Source organism: Catharus ustulatus, chromosome 6 (assembly GCF_009819885.2).
Source record: "Catharus ustulatus isolate bCatUst1 chromosome 6, bCatUst1.pri.v2, whole genome shotgun sequence".
In the NCBI taxonomy this organism is placed as follows: domain Eukaryota; kingdom Metazoa; phylum Chordata; class Aves; order Passeriformes; family Turdidae; genus Catharus; species Catharus ustulatus.
The window spans coordinates 40,606,908-40,624,438 of record NC_046226.1 but is presented as its reverse complement, the minus strand read 5'-3'; the positions used below and the strand labels follow the sequence as shown (position 1 = coordinate 40,624,438).

The following is a 17,531-nucleotide window of genomic DNA, read 5'->3' as shown; positions in this document are numbered from 1 at the left end:
CAGGTCTTTGAGCAACCTGATCTGGTTGAAGATGTCCCTGTTTTTGCAGGGGGGTTGGACTAGATGACCTTTAAAGGCCCGTTTCCAACACAAATCATTTGGTGACTTAAAGCTGATGATCCAGAAACCAAGGCATGGCTTTCCAAATGATACATTTGACTGTGCATTGCCTTTGCTTGGAGGATGTTGCCCAAAGAAGAATTCTAAAAGAAAGTAAAATTGTTCAGGAGCCTTCTGAAAAGTGGAGATCTTCTGATGGGTCTTTCCTATCTGGTAGGAAAATACTATTTTATAGATACAAATCTGATTACTAACCCACAAAATATTAGGGTACTTTCAACGCAAACAGTTCTTAGATACAATGTCTACAAACTGGACAAAATATCAGGCCAAAATAGATGGGCCCTTTCATTGATACACTTGTGGTGATTTCAGTTGTACTTACTGTGGTGTGAAATTAAGTTCGTTTCAAGCAGTTGTTTAATGCAATGAGGAAACTGCTGCTGGTTTACTTGTTTTCAAGCCCATGATATTCTGTGCTATGAGTACATGATCTTAAATCAAAGAAAATGACACAGAAAATGACTGGAGATACCAATGGGTAAAATGTGATCTGCTCATAACTTGTAGAGTTAGGAGTTATTTTTATTTATATTGCAGTTCTAAACATGTTATAACACCTACTGCTATTAACCTCATTTTCATTTTGAGGCATTTTTGACCTGAGCTGTGCTAAGCCATGACATAATGGGAGAAAGAAAATTAAATTACTAGGGAGAGAGATGAAAAGTTAGTGAGGGGTCTGCTGTTACAGAGCTTTAACTTTTTACAAATGCTAAATGCAGCAGGTACATACAACTTGAAGTACATTTCCCAAATTATACTGAAAGGCCAGCAGCTAATTTTATTTTCATCACAAAAAGCTAATTTTTAGGTGTAGAATGCCTCTTGTGACACCAACAACTTCTTCAATCCATGACCAAGGGGCAGAGCCTTAGTTTGTTGGTGCTCTGAAAGGCTTGGCAAGGGAAATTAACGCTAGAATATGGGACACTTTTTCACTGCCAAGGTTAGGAAATTAATTTTCTTAAACAATTTTAAGGTGGAGGATTCTAGCTCTAGTTGTGGAGTGTATAGTTTCTAGTGCTCAATCTCACAGCCTAATGAATCACTTTTACCTGATACCCAAAATCTGCTGGAGTCAGCTAATTCTTCCCACTTGGCAAGAAGGTGGTAGCACTTTTATATAGCAGGTGGAATCTCAGCAGGACAACTCTAGTTTCCCTTTGATGAGACATCCTGCCACCTGTCTCAGAAGTTCCTCTGAGTAGCAACTTCAGTTAAAATGGAATGTAAAGATATTTTGACCTTTTTCCCCAAATACGTGAACACATACTGAAGTCCTCATTTAAACCTCCCTAGAAACAAAATTCGACTTTTGTGAACTTTTTTTTTAGTGTGTGATGTTAGTAAGTTGTCTCTAACTCTTCACTATCTCTGAACCCCAGAACCACAAAGCAATCTAAATGGATAACAGCTCCTCCAAGAAATACCTTAGATTCGTATCCTTTTATATTAAATTATTAGAAGCAAATTCCATTTTTAGCTATCATAGTAGTAAAAGTAAACTTGAAAGGAAGAATCACTAGAGCTGGAAGGGATGTTAAAAAGTACTTCTCAAATTAATTTAGTTTCTTTTAAATTAAGCATCAGTTTGGGGCTTTGGTTGCCTTAGGTTTTGTGGACACTTTATTTATTGCAGTATAACTGTACCTAGGAAATATTTCACTTAGAAAGACACCCAGTTCTCCAGGTGACACCAGAGTTAAACCACACACTTACCTGAATCCTCCCATATGCAGCTTGGTGCTGCAAATTGGGTTTATTTCATACCAACTATTCTATATTTCCTGTTGCAGAACACTGTAAAATGTTAATACTCAAGGATCACTAAAACTAAAATCAGAACAGGAGAATGTTACAGGTATTTTTCTCTTTGCTTACTATAGAGAATAATACAGTTTCTAGCATAATTTATCCAAGCTTTGTTTTATCATATGAAGTAGGAAGAAGACATGGATGGGTAGGAACAAATCTAGGACCAGTATTTTCAAGAAACAAATGTAGAAATTACATTTGGAAAAAAATGCAACTGGAGTGGAAGGATGTTATGCCTTTGTCCCTCTTAAATAAAGGCTCTATATACTGAGGAGGATGAGTTGGGGAAAAAACAAAAATCTAAATCAGTTAATTTTTCCTCCATGTAGATGAGTACCCAGACACAGTACTGGTCAGGAAACTGCAGAAATGCAACTGTAACATTAAAATTACAGAAAACATGTCACAAGTATTAAAGGAAATTCAAGTGTCAATAGGAATGGGATTATAGAAACTGCCGGTGTTACATAAAACTTCAAAAAGAAAAGTTTGAGACTGTTACCAATTATTTAAGATAAAACCAAATTTCTTAAATTCTAAAGAACATTTTAAAGGATTCATCTAATGTTTCTTTTGTAGCCCTCAGAATTTTCCCTGCTTTTTCCACTGGTTTGAAATCAGGTCTTGTACTTGCTAGGTCTCAGCTTCCCGTAGAAAAGAGTTCCAAGTAGTTGAATACCCTCCCCTCCCAAGTAAGTAGTGTTGTAAGAAAAGTTTTAAAGCATTTTTACTAAGACTTACATCTGTATCCATTAAAGGACAGCTAGAGAATCTGTATTTATTTCTGCTTTTCCAGGAAATGCCAGCAGGTACAGCCAGTCACTATAAGTGCAGTACAAAGCAATGGTTCCTCCTCTGTGGGGGAAAAAAAATAGCAAAGAAAACAAAACAAACAAAATCTGAATTACTGAGATGCATTGCTATTAAAAGATGTGAGATAGTGCTTCAGCATAACATACAGAAGTACTTGCAGCTGCAAAGCAACTCAAGAAACTTTTCTGTCCCATTAACCAAAACACTTTCAGTTTCCAGCTTGAAGCAGGTGAAACCATAACAAACATTGCACAAGGACGGTTTATCTGTACCCAAAGCATTTGAATAAAGTGTTTATATGAATCACGGCAAACTTATTCTTTCTTGACAGTTCCACATTTACAATTCTTCTTTTTGAATTCTAGCAGGACTTGATGTGCCATAGCAGTTCGTTTCTGTCTATTTACTGGTTTTATTGCAAGCAAAGGCTTAAAGGTCAAAAGGAACAAAGGACAAACACAATTAAAATGTGCTGGGTGAGTTGTGTAATCAAAAAATCATATTGTGGATGTTCATTAAACATCAGAGATGCCTATGATGGAAAGCTGTGTGGAAAATACAGCTGCACAGTGGTATCTCTTTGTATCTCTTCTGGGGGAATGAAGCAGGACAGCTTCACTACCAGCAGCAGTCTGTCTCAGCAGAACAGAGGCGATGCGTGCGTTATGTTGGAAAGACAGTAATGTAAATGCGAAAGCAAAAGGATCTTCTCCATGTGTAAATTCTTTCTTTAAATTGAACCTCAAGTAGTACAGCTGTGTAAACACAATCATTTCTCCCTGCAGATGAGTAAGTTAAATACCAATTATCCAAAACTTGTGATTTGGCTTATCCAAAACTATGCACAGTAAAAGCTACTTCAGAATTAAAACCCAACAGTGTAACTTGCATTGCGAGCTGGATGAGCTGCAATGCAGACACTAACACCTGAAGTTGGCCCAGCACTTCCCACTTTAAGATCTCATTTCAGTTGCTGACAGCAGAAATACTTGATTTCATAAACTGTCAGCTTCTTGGACCAGCATTTTTAAAGCTCTGTCTCTTTTTTGTCAAGTGCCTTAAGTTTTGGAGTGACAGTTCAAATTAGTCAGGATTATACTGGTAAAAAAATGTGGCTTTAGTTTTTCCTCTAAAAAGTTATTTGTATTTAGCCAGGCTACTCCTATAAGAGGATAGGAGGAGGATATTACTTTAAAAATCAAATTTTTCACACCCTCAGAACTGCCATATAAACAAATTGAGTTTTGCAACTAGATTTTCTTATCAAATTTTCAGAATTTGCTAGTGGGTATGGCCTGCTCTTTTAGTGGGACCTAATGTGAAAATGAGTTTCTGGTCTAGCTCTACATGGAGACAAAAAGAAGGAAGTCCTCTCTCTCGTTTCACACCATCTCTATGCATTTCTTACACCTGCAGGAGCTAGGATATCCTTACAGACAGAAAAAAATCATCACTTTTTCTGCTGTAAAATGCTAGAAGAAGCAGCATTTCTAGAGCTGAGTAGTAATTACAAACTTCTAAATATGTCAATGTGGTATTTTTAAGATGCTAATTGCCATAATATTTCAAGGTTTCATTGCTCAGATTTATTTTATAAGAAATGAATGCAAGGCATTCACAAGAGTGCTGGTGTCTACACTGTTTTCATAGTGCTTTACAGCTGTATTAGTTCTCTCTTCTGGACTTCTTTCCCTCTATGGAGAAAATACAGTTGTTCATCAGCAACACATTTTTAGATTAAAATTTCCTATCTTTACTCAGCTCCTATTTGTGCCACATGAGGGAAGGGGAAAGTGCTAATTTTTTTGAATGCTTGACTGTGCAAAAATATTTCTTCAGAGTAGTTTTTGGTTTGTATACATCCAGAGGGGAATAAATAAAGCTACTAGGTGGTTTTGCCAATGGTTTTGCACAATAGGTTAAGTTCTCTTGGTTTAAGAGCTCAGCCCTCAAATTTGGGTTCTTGCTAATTTGCAGTAATTTATTCTGGATTGATGGTTTATCTTTGCATTGGACTGGACATTAAAATTCCTACTTGCTAATTTGTTTACTCTCTTAGATCAAATTCCCATCCCCGACAGATTTGTGTAAATAAATGCATCATTTCTTGTAAGATTTTCAACATTGCAATTTAACAATAGCATTATCAGATAATTTCTAGGTATTCATGGAGAACGAGAACTTATCTGAGAGCCTCATCTGTGTGCTCACAGGGTGTGGTGATTCCATTAGCTTTCCAAACAATGGGTTTCCTGGGAAGGTAAACTTACACTCAAGAACAGCCCGGTCTGGTTTACAGCCTGAAATAGAAATGTGAAACATTTTATCTGTGGGTTATGGGGAAAATACCAAATAATAACTTTTCAAATAATAATGCCAGCTGTCCTCTTTCTCAGCACAGCCTTTGCAAGAGGTTTATGCTCACGCTCTCAAAGAATGAGCACCAATAAAAGATCTGCTGGAGAAGGACAGTCTGCAGCACTGGCCTGGCATGTCACGTGGAACTCTGCTGCATTCTGGACATAAATACTTCTGTAAACTAAAACTAGGCAAGACCAACACATTTTATTCAATTAAGCTTTCATTAGACTCAATTATTTTGTTTTCTTTTTGACTAATTTATGTGTATTTATTATTACATCAATAGCTGCAATTGAAATAGTTCTTAAATTTCCCAAGGGCATTTCACTGTTACTGCTCCTATCAGCATTTGTCGCAAATGGAAAAACACCTAATAAGCAAGCAAAATCAATTTATCGGTGCAATTTACTTATCAGCCCATTCTCACATCACATGTCCCACATGTAACTTGAACGACCAGTTTTTCCTTCCATTAGCAAGTAGATTAAGAAAAAGGATCTACCTCCAGCAAGTGCTAGCAAGATAAATCAGATATTGTACCCCACCTGGAAATTTAAAAGTTATGTGCAGGGCTTTCACTTGAATTGCATTCCTGTTTCTGGCAGCATTGCCACAAAGCAAAGATTGTGGCTAACAATGAAGTATACAGCACGGCTTTGTATCTCATCAAAGAAAATAAACTCCCCACAATCACGAAAAAGAAATAAAGCCTTCACTTCCACCAGCTCTTGTACAATTGAAGCAAAACATCTACTTGCAGCTCTGGAAGTGGGTCTTGGTACAGTGATAGATGAACTCAAGACTTTATTTCTAACTTTTTAAACTTCATTATTCCTGGGGAAAAAAAAGCAAAATCCAAGCAAACAAAAAACCAGACAAACAAACAAAAAAAACCATCCAGATGGTTAAAAACACACCAGGCTCTTTGCTGGGAATGAGAGGCTGTAGGGAAGGAAGGGCTGTTGTGAGCAAGCTACTCTGGTATGCCCATCTGTGTTCTTTCTCCACCAAGTGCCAAGGTTGTTTAAGGTTTTGCTTCTAACATCCAGCATTCCCACTTGGTGGCAGCTCCCTTAGTGTCCCACTGTAATCAGAAAGCTGTCAGCTAGTGGAGAGAAACAAAGCTTTTGTTAGTAATGCTCAGAGGCACTGCACAGATATCAAGCTTTATAACTGGCTATCTCATTTCATCTGGATTCTTTTGATAATCAATTTTATTTCTAACCTTAACGAAGGAAAATTATTCAATATAGATAGAAAAGCCAATTAAGACTTCTCTAGTAATTTTGAAAAATGTTATATTGCATGATACAAGGAATTGAAACTGTTTTCCTTGCTAGCCTTTCACCTTTCTTGAATTAACATTCAGGTGATTACTCTAGAGCATCTCTAACAATCAGCTGGAGGGGTTCAATTGCAGTAACATACAGGTACACTTTTTGTAAAGTCTGGTAGTTCTTAGATTAAGTGTTTAAGCATTGCCTAAGGCAGCCTTCTCGGTTGTGCCAGATTAAGCTGACCTGTTGCAACACCTTTTAGCAACACAAAAAGCAGCAGAGCGAGGCCCAGGTTAGGACCTGGTTACTTCAGAAGGCAGTAACTGATCTGGCCAGTGCTGAAAGAGGGCTAAAGGAACCACTTTTGCTTTCTAAGCAAATATGTGTTTGGCTGCTGTAGTAGTGTTTATTTGCACTAATCATAAGCTACTACTGTTTCCAAGCTTTTTCCAGTTCTGACGTAAAATTTGGATATGAATGTGGTGCATGTGTGAGATTAAAATTTATTTTATCTGAACTGGTAACACAAAACTTTAATTTGCACGGGGAATCGAGAAAGAAGTGCTTTACTAATTTGAGAGTTATGCCCAGAAGTCTGCAGTACCTAAGGATTCCTACCTCGTAAGGACTCAAAATGGATGAGCCTCTTTTTGTGCTCTTCCCCTGTATGCTGCAGATGGTAGATAGACTGAGCTAGGAACACGTTTATAATCTATCTAGTCTTATCTTAGCAAAGGTAAACCAAAATTCTTTCCTAATTCCGCCTAACTGAATTTATCTTTGCTGGGTGGCTACAGAACAACTGATAAGTTGCAGCTTTTTACTCCACCCTCTGTGATGGCTAATGCAGCAAAGCAATCTTACAAAGCCAACATGGTCCACATTTTTATTGTGTTCAAATAAGACTTGCTATTTGTCTGAACTCAAAGAGTTGCCTCCAGGGAAGAGTTGAAGAAAGCTTAGCTCCTCTGTCATTGGAGATATCAAGGGTGAAAAGTTTACATAATCTTTTACAAACATATTTTAATGCAAATTATTACTTTTGATGCTTCTATTTCCTCTTGATCCTGCAGCCAAGTTCATATTTGATAACAGAAACAGGAGTGCCATGGGAGAGAACTGGTAAAAATTGACATATGTAGATACAGCTTAAACATTGAGGAGTCAAAAACACATTAATGGCGGCACAGATTTTGGAGCAGAAAGATTTTTATAGTAGGGTTCCTTCCCCTATAAAGGACAGTCACAATCCAGAAAGCCTTTAGACCTGCAGTAATTATTATAAGCTTATTTTTTATTACTTTCTCCTTCACACTTGAGTAACACAAAACTTTACATAGCTAAAAAAATGTAATTAGAGAATTAAATAATAAATTGTATTGTTATGAAGTACCTGTACATGTATTTCCAAGTACTGCAAATATGTCAGTCAGTCAAAACCCAAAAAGGATTTGGATGCATGAGCAACTTAAGAGTACTTTCTAGACAGTTCTAGAGGGTGACCAGCAGCAACTCATGGAAAGAAATGTGTGTGCCCATCTGACTGACATTATATTTTGGATATCCAGGGTGAGCAAAGCAGCTTCTGTTCCCACCTAAACAAATGATGCAGGTCATGTCTCATCTGCCAATGAATTCCCTGAGTTCTGTGTGGCAGTCAGCCGTACCTCACTCTCATCATCAATACAGCTGTAAAAATATGTCCAAAACCTTTGACCGTTTCACCTCTTGAAATAGTAGAACTGTTCTTGTTAACAAGTTTCTAAATATTCTGAATCACCACATGCACATGTAAAACAACATTTAAAATCTCTACCCGAATAGTTTGAAATGTTTCAAAATATGCACTGGCATGAACAAAGTAGCTGTTGTTGCCAGAAATTATTATTGGTAGCTAGTGGAGAGAAACTTTCATGCTGTTCTGTTACTCTGAGTGTGGGTAGTCTCTTTCCAAGAAGAAAAAAAAATACGTGAATTGGCTGAAAGATAAACATGTGAAGTGGCTTTTGGTAGTTTTGCTGGATAATCATGCAATTCATGCAATCTGCCTTTCAGTAAGACCAACTGCTCCCTTGGGCTGAAGTACCTATGAACTTCACCAGCTCTGTAAAATTGATCTAGATTTCCTGTCTATTTTTTTCCCCAATCTACTCTTCTCCAACTTATTCTGTCCAGATTTTAATTTTTTTTTTGGTCTACTTTTAAAATTTTGTGCCAATAAATGGCAAAACTCTGCTCCATCACTCTGATGGACAGGTGTGGAACTGGCATGCTGGAGTGTGCAGCTCTAGTGTAGCCCTGCTGCATTAACCCATACCTTTGGCAGGGCAGCTGCACAAAACCTCACACATTTTGGTATGTAACAACCTGGCAGGAAAACCCACTGGTAGATATACTTACAAACACAGACAAATATGGTTACAGTAGATAAACTGGAATGAAGATGTTGACTTTTTGTGTGAACTTTGATCACTTTATAACTCTATTCATCATCACCTTTCCTGCTCTCCTCTGCAGAATGGCGCCATGACTCTCTTAAAGGCAGCCAACACATGCAGAAGAGATCTGAGAAGGCCAGGTAGAAGTGGCTCTCACAGTGGGATGTATCAGATACCAATACTATAGTTTCTTGTTAAATAGTATTGGACACTGGGTTTTCATCAGAATTTATTGCAAAGTTTTATTTCTCTGTTGGCATGACAAAGATGTTCTTTTATTGGTATCTTGGGAAGGGTAATTGCATTGGAGTGTTTTGTTTTAAAGTTCAAACCTTCAGTGAATGCAGGTGAGCTGCTTTTTTATCATAAGATTTCATCACACACCCTATTCCTGGGGGATTTTTTGGCTGTTAACAGTCCTATTGGTTCAAATTTTATTTCAGTAGATTTTATATTCTCTGGTATTGCCACCTCTCTCCAACTCTTGAACTCTTACAGACACCCACCCTATGTAGGCTCTGAATAAAGGTTTTATTGAGTGGGTGAAATATTTTCTGAGCCATAATAAGCACCATACAGTGCTCAGTAAACGACACATGTATATTGTTTTGGAAAATGCTCTGAGATCCTGCAGGGTGAGCAGTTGAAAATACTCCCTGTTACATAGATGGCTTTGCATAATGGACCTCAGGTACTACAGAGTTAGTTTAGAAGCTTAAAGAGAATATAAGGCTGCACTTCCCAAAATGCTGCTGCGTGCACACCAAGGGAATGCTCCATGGCTACCAGTTTTCTAAAGGAAAATGTCAGAAATGTAGACACAGAACAATGTAAGTGTAATCCCTGTGTTCATGTAAGTGTGAATAGCGTGGAGCTCCGTGCAGCTTTTTTCCACCTGGCACACTGTGTGCATTTTTAAATAAGGCTTCACAAATTAGACGATCATGTAGCACAGAAGGCAGCTCATTGCAGGAGGCTAACCAGCTTAATTCCAGCTAATGGTATGTTTTTGGCAGTAATTTCATAAGGAATTGGTCCTTTTCCTTGACATCAAGAGGACGATATGGCCCAGAATCCACACTGAGGGATATGAGTGATAAATAGTTTGGAAAAGGTTTACATCCTGTGCCATGTAGGGAAACTGGTAGAAACTATTATTATTTGATAAATCAGCTGATTGTGTTGGTAACTAAGAGACAGCAGCATGTCCCAAGCTGGCACTATGAAATAGCACAGAAGTAGTGAAATTATTCTGGAAGTGTTGGAAACTATAGAACCTCTTAATAATTTTAGTTAATGGTTTTAATTAGCTTCTAAATTAATTGTTTAATTGTAAAATCTCTCTATATATATAACTTATAAATAGTATGTTATTCTTAAATTACTCTTAGCCAGCATTTAGCAAAGTTGTCATAAGCAGCTAGTGTGGGAATAGAGCTTGGGAAGATTAATGAAACCCTAAGTTTTGCTAAGCTAACCTTGATATGCTTCAATGAACAGGGCCTGGGACAGAGTGATGTATTGCTGAAATTGGATACAAGAAGCACAGAATTTATGGACTACAAGGTCATTTTGCAGAAACCAGAAGACAGAGAAGAAACCAACAAAGACTCAGTATATGTGTGTTTTCAACACAGTCCCTACCTGGAAAAAAAATGCTAAAAAGACTGAAAATATAAACTAATTATCATGAGAAGTGAGAAATCACTAACCAATAGCAAACAGAATACTGATTAATGAAAGACAATTATGTAATTTAGAACCAATGAACATAAATTTCTTTGATTGCTAAAAATGTACAAATAAGTGAATGAATTTTGGATCTGTATTTGTGTAGAGGTCAGAATTTTGCTGGCCACACACACACCTCCAGGCTAAGAATAAAGTAATGCCTTCCTCACTAGCTCTAAAAAGACAGTGTTAGAGCATCTTATTGATCCTGACAGTTTTGGAGGATTCAGTACTCAGGGCTCTGCCTCTACTGTGACCTGCTGTAGCTTCTCAACATTCCCTGTGTCTTCTGAAAACACTGCTGAAGGTTCCTTGTAAGCTGAGACTAATAGAGCAGTGGCAAAGAAAGATCTGCAACTAGCAGTTACCAAATAACCCTCTGCCACAGCAGATGTCTCCATTCACTATTCAGTAATAAAAGGCATTTAATTAGTTAAGTGTGAGTCTATATCCCTAGTCAACCTTTAATTTCATTGCTTTAGCAAAATTAGCTGGTTAAAACTGGGCACCTTTATCTTTGATATGGCAGCAAATTCTTCAGGCTGTCACCTTCTACCCAAAGTTTACTGGGCGAAAAAGAAGCTAAAATCCATTCTCACAAAGGCATAAAATTTTACTCAAAATGCAACAAGGAGTGACTGAGTTGGTTTTTATGTTAAATGTGAAATACAGCTTGTCATGTGACAGGTTTGAATGTAGAAGTGGGTTATCTGCCTTGCTTCCTGTTAAGTGTTCCCTTGTTCAGAAATTGTAAACAAACTCTTTATTGCATTATTGCCTCCAATATTGCTCAAACTATTGAAGAAGTGCATATATGTGGATCAAGGTTAATATTTACCTACTGAATTCGTGTGATAGAATTGTGACCAGATCTACAAAGCACAGCCCAGCTATGTGCTCTGTGTGCCAGTTCCTTGGGTGGTGCTTGGACTATTGCGACATTGCAGAGCTAATGTTCCCCAAAGCTCTTGCTGGCAGTTATAAGGCATGATGTAACAATCTTCTGCAGGTGGAATGCTGCCCAGCTCTGAGGTAGTTTGCTTGGTTTGGTTTTGACTTCTGCATAAACAATTTTCATGTTGATTTTTAACAGGTAATTAAAAAGGCAGACTGTGCCTACACCTTTTCCTGTTTCTTCCACAGACTCCTTGAATAAAGCATTTAGTCAGCTTCATTTTGCTTATTTTATGATCTTCCTTTCTTTCATTTCAGTTCAGTTTACATTTAATTTGAATGTACTGAATATTTCTTCTAAATGTGCACAATTTAAAAGACTTTTCATTTATAAAGGCTACTCGTGCATGCCAATCACCGTTGTCAGATTTGCATTGAAGTATTCACTACTGAAATACGCTGTGTTCTCATACTACCCATGGAATACATTACATAAGGGACTCCTGTTTCCATAATCCAAATTCTCACCAGAGCAGTAATATCAGACCAAATTCAATTGGCAAGTGGGCCTAAGTCCAAAAGGGAGAAAACACAGCTCAACTTTGTTTTACATACTCCTCTTTATAATTTAATTCTGTACAGAGATTATTTTAAAGATTTAGGTCATTGATTATCTTTAAGGTAGGCTACAAAAGTTGTAAAAATCTTCAAACACCTATTAAATTTACATTATCATCAATAAACAGAAAGGCAAACCCCCAGTGACAGCTTAATTTCGTCTAAACAGATAAAGATGCTTTGAAAACAGCAAATTTACAGATTTGCACCATTCCAGAATCAGACATACTTGTACAGAGAAATATACAGAAGTTAAATATTTCCGTGCAATCGAAGTTGTGGAGTCAGCTGTTCTAAACAATTTCTATTACGAAAGGGCAGAAGGGTCTAGCAGTAACACTGAAAGGAAAAAGAAAATATTTCCATTTAGAGCATGATTTAAATTAGTTAGGGCTCCCAGGTCTGGAAAAGAATGGATTGGATTGGATTGGATTGGATTGGATTGGATTGGATTGGATTGGATTGGATTGGATTGGATTGGATTGGATTGGATTGGATTGGAGGGGACCTTACAGATCACCTAGAGAAGAGGCTGGCAGCAGCCAGGTTCAAAGCAAACAAGAAAGATAACTTTTCATGTGACAGGTAGTGGACCTGTGCAACATCTTACCACAACTGCAGGTAGTAAAGCTCACGTGGGCACAAAGAGAGGTCTACTAACGGTTATGTAAGACTGCCAAACATCCAGCCCTAGCAAAGACATCTGGAAGTGCCAGAATGTGTTAGGAGAAAGGTGTCTTTCCTGCCTGCCTTGTGCTTCTCTCCTGGGTCTCTCTGTATGGCCAGTGCTGGACATGGGGCACTGGGCTAGCTGGGCCTCTTGTCTGGCCCAGTACACCCAGTAGATTCATAGATGATACAGGTTCTTGGGTGAGAACATCAGTGGTGCATTTCAGAGTAAATGAAGCCTTACCTCCTCGACTCCATGTAATAGTAATCTTAATAATCTCTTCCTTTTCTAGAGCACCACACTACCAAATAAGCCTGTTTTACAATTTGTGCCTAAATCAGCCCTTATAATCACAGCATGGCAAAATCTGGATATGCTAAATTTTAATCAAATAAATTACCAACAAGTGCCAATTTGAAATACCAACAAATACTAGTAGTCTGACGTTCTCACACTCTGGCTAACTGATTTCTGTGTAACCCCGAAGAGTTAATCATACTTTATATGATACACAGAATACATAACTGTTGGTATTAAAAGGTTTCATTACCTTGAATTTATGGTTTATGGTTAATAATTTTTGGCTATGTTTTTCTTGACTGAGTTATGCAATTACTTAAACAATGACAAAAAACTTACATAGTGGTGCAGTATAAAATCATCTTCATGTACAAACAGGAGAAAGAGTGAAGAGGGATAAATAATTAGGAAATAGTTTCCTAAATAGTTAGGAAAGCTTTGACTCAAACTTGATTTTCATTCAAATTGCTTTACTTGTAAAGTGAGGTGACTCCATCATCACAGGTCCTGCTGCAGTGTTCTGGGGAAACCATTAACACACTAACAGAGACTAATGGGCTTGTCCACAAGGGGTAATCAATGTGCAGTAAAGCAGGAGATAAATCCAAAGAATCTCAGCCAGCTTGTAATAACTATTAGAGACTACTTCCACATGCAGGAAAAAATTAATGTCACAGTATCTTATACCTGACAACTTAGACTTTTACAAAGTTATAAGTAAGCGACAGACACTGTGAGAAGTTGCCTATATGAGGCACTGCACAGAGATTATTTAAATAAGGAAATTTTACGTATAAAGAAGAAGCATTTTCTTTGAAATACACGTACAGCTATTAATTGGAAAGTTGAGGGGACTGTGCTGGGTTTGACTGGAAGAATGCACAGGTCTTTGAAAGTCATTGATCTTGTCATTGAACAGTCAACTGCCTGTTCATACAGAAGTGCTATATCCATGAAGAAGCACAGTGGTTCCTTGGTTAGTAAACCAGAGAAGAAGAATAACATCTACCAACAGCACCACAATGAATCCACAGCCTTAGGAATAGGTAGAAAATTCAGATCACAAAGACAGTCTTGGTAGGTGAACTCCCTTTTACAACTCTGGCTGAGTTTTCAGGGGAGCTGCAGTAAGTATCTGCCTTCTGCCAGCTTTATGAGACGAACAATTTCCATTCAGTGTGTGTGCTTGTACACACATGCACTCTGAATAAATAGATCACCTACACACTCTACAGTATCTTTTACAAGTATCATCAAAATCAACTCAAAATCTCAAAATGGAGATTAATCAAAAAGATGTTGTGATGCTACTGAAGCAGGTTCAGTGGTCACGTGTTCTTGAACAATACAGACACAAAAAAGAACAAAACAACCTGTGGATTAAATATTTTGCCCATCCTCTGGTACAAGCTGATATGGACCTTAATCTTATTAGTATTTATGAAAGAAATAAAGCCATTTTGGTAATATCACATTTCATTCAGTATACATTTGCAGGTTAACAATCAAGTAAAATCTGTTTTTTGGAGTAGATTTTGTTAAAAGCCTCCATGAAAACCAGCACTATATCTTTACTGTCTAGATAGGCTTGGATTACTCTTGTTCTTGCTCAGACTGTAAAATAAAACAGGAGCTTATTGGGATGCAGTGCTGTAAAACTGGGGCGTTTACTACATCCTTTTAGCAATTTTTAGTCCTAAATTATGTATAGACCCTCCATCTTATTATGGATCTTTGTGGGACTATGGCCCAGAGAACCCTTGTTTTGAAAGAAATACATGGCAGGGAGGTAAGGCAAAATACTGATAAGTGCCATTGAGCTCACCTCATTTGGCAACATCTTTCAACAACCCTGGTTACACTGCAGTTTGTAGCAGTAGTTACTACTTATTAATTATTATATTTCCCGCAATTCCTATAATTTATATTATATTATATTGTATTAATACAGTAATACATGTGAAGAAGACAAGGGCTCATTAACAAAAAAAAAAAGGCAGTAAACAAGAAGAGAACTGGTCACAAACTAGGGAGGATGAAATACACACAGGGCAGAACTCTGCTCGAAGAGACAGAGAAAAAACTACTGTAAGGAGAAACATAAAACCAGACACCCAGACAGTGTTATTTCATGGAGTCAGAAGTCCAGGAAAAGAGTTTGTATATCAAGTTTTCTTGTATGTACACCAAAATAAACCACAAGTAATTTTGTGTAGATAATTTCTGGCTTCCTCTAGCATGCATGTTAATTACTGCAAGTGTTTTTAATTAATCAGAATTTTAAATATGGGAAACATGCTTTATGCAATAGTAATGGGGTTCTACAGAAGCTTAAGCTTTCAACTACTCGAAGTTGAACATAAAAAGGTTGTGTTCCATTTTAATTTACTATTCAGGGCTTTGCTATAATTTTGTGCAAACAGGCAATGAGGGACCACTAAAATGCAACTAGTCCTGCTGGCACAGCCCTGCAATGAATTTAACATAAAGGTCTGTTTCTCTAATGCTAATTTAGTGAGGCTATAAGCTGAAAGCAGAAACAGATTAAAATGAGATAATGGCAGAGGTTTACACTGCTTTTATTTTCTGCTACGGAAGATCTGGGGAAAATATTCCACCTAAGTGGTTGCATTTCACTCAATTTCCTGGATAAATTTTATTGAATAAAATCCCACAAATTTAAAAGGAAATGCCAGAAAATTGAAATCAACAACAAACAGAGAACTAAAGAAAAGCAAGATAAATCAAGTGAGGAAAGGTTTGGCATTTAATCGAGGGGCAAGGGAGATTTTGAGAAGAATAAGGCAGTAAGGCAATAAGGCAAGTATGCTTCATAACTGTTTTCTTCTAAAATGGTCTGGAGAAAAGAATGAACATTGTGAAATCTGAGGTACAAAATCAACACTATTGAGATTATATTAATCAATTTACTCTTTTCTTCCAGCAACATCTGCTGGATTCCACTTGAAATGTTCATATGAAGATTCTCATTGACAAAATATGTAGACCTACTTTTATTTTTGTTTAACTATGTTTATATGTATCCATAATTGCTTCCCTTTCTCCTGCATGTTTCATACAGTGTTTCCTGTAACTAAAGTAGGCGCTCTTTAACGACTTGTCTGCACAGACTCTAGAAAAATAGTGACCTGAAGAATCTCTCCACATTTCACTGCAATTACATAACCATTACTATTAGCTTCAACTGCTACCCACTTCTATACACTATTTTATCATAGACAGATAATTTCATAGTTCCCTACAAGCAGTGCATAAGAAGCAGATTGTGACTTAACAGCAAATAACTATTCGACCAAAACACTAAAATTTGATGGCAATTACATGAACAGTAATACATTACAAGGCAGCCAGCTATTACAAATTCAAAGCATAAACTGCTCTCTGCACAATAGGTTTTGACACATATATTAAATAATATTTTGAAAAGCTTTCTTTTTCTAGCCTGACATAAAGACTAAAATCCAGGTTAAAACAAAATTTACGAAACTCTCCACCTATTGGTCAGAATTGAGGTTATTGCCTGTCAGGTATGATGTGCCCATTTATCTCATGTTAGTGTAAGAGCTATGGTCTGATCTGATGGTGCACAAGCAAGCTGCAATTTCCTTGCTCCTATTTACTTGATTTCTTTTTGCTCAGTTTAGGTATGAATCTGGGAGCTGAACCTACTGTCACTCAGGAGCTCTTACTGGTTGTGGAAATGAAGCTATCTGTCGTAACACTGTACCTGTAATACTTCACAGGCTGAAATACTAAGAAAATTTTCTGCAGAAATTGCTCAGGGCAAAATCAAATTCTCACTTAGTACAGGATCTTAATTTCACTCCTATGCAGGCAGTTGTGTGTGGTCTCTGGGATTTATGAAATACAGTGATTGAAAACTCTGCTGGAGAGATTGCTCTATGTGCTCCAGGACTGAAAATGAGGAGCATCCCTCATAACCAGGCCCACTAGAGACCATCTATTCTCTGCTGCTTCTCATTATCTGCCACTCAATTATAAAAGACTTCTGTCCTTGATTTCTTGCGTCACTTATATTTTTATTTTGGGTTGTAAGAAATTCTCTCTGCAAGTATATGATTTAGGATCTTACCTCTGAAATGCTGAATTTAACTCATTGGTGGTATTTCTGAAACAATACAGATGATATTCCAGGATGAAGGAACAATTTATCCTACTCCGTTCTTTTTTTCATGTCTCTTCTTGTTTTTCATGCCAAGTATTGATATTCTTCTATTCAGAAGGTCCCAACTTCATTTCCCACTATTTTTTAAAAATATTAGTTACTATTGAGATGGCACTGAGAATTAAATAAGCAAAATAAGACTTGTATGACTTGAAAGCCATACAGCCTTTTCATTGCATGAACTACAATGCAGAATAACTTTACATATCTCAGAAATAAATCTGCATCTCAACTTGTAATAAGAGAAAGATTTCTTCTGCATGAGACAGAACTGTGAACATTTC

The 17,531-nt window shown here is 37.2% G+C and overlaps 1 long non-coding RNA gene across 1 annotated transcript; it reads left to right on the top strand.

Moving 5' to 3' along the window:
* The first annotated feature begins 8,677 nt into the window (after nt 1–8,677).
* On the top strand, nt 8,678–11,732 carry LOC116997473. The gene is made up of 2 exons (XR_004418194.1): nt 8,678–8,967; nt 10,328–11,732. It is a non-coding gene; the product is annotated as an uncharacterized LOC116997473 (long non-coding RNA).
* The last annotated feature ends 5,799 nt before the right edge of the window (nt 11,733–17,531 follow it).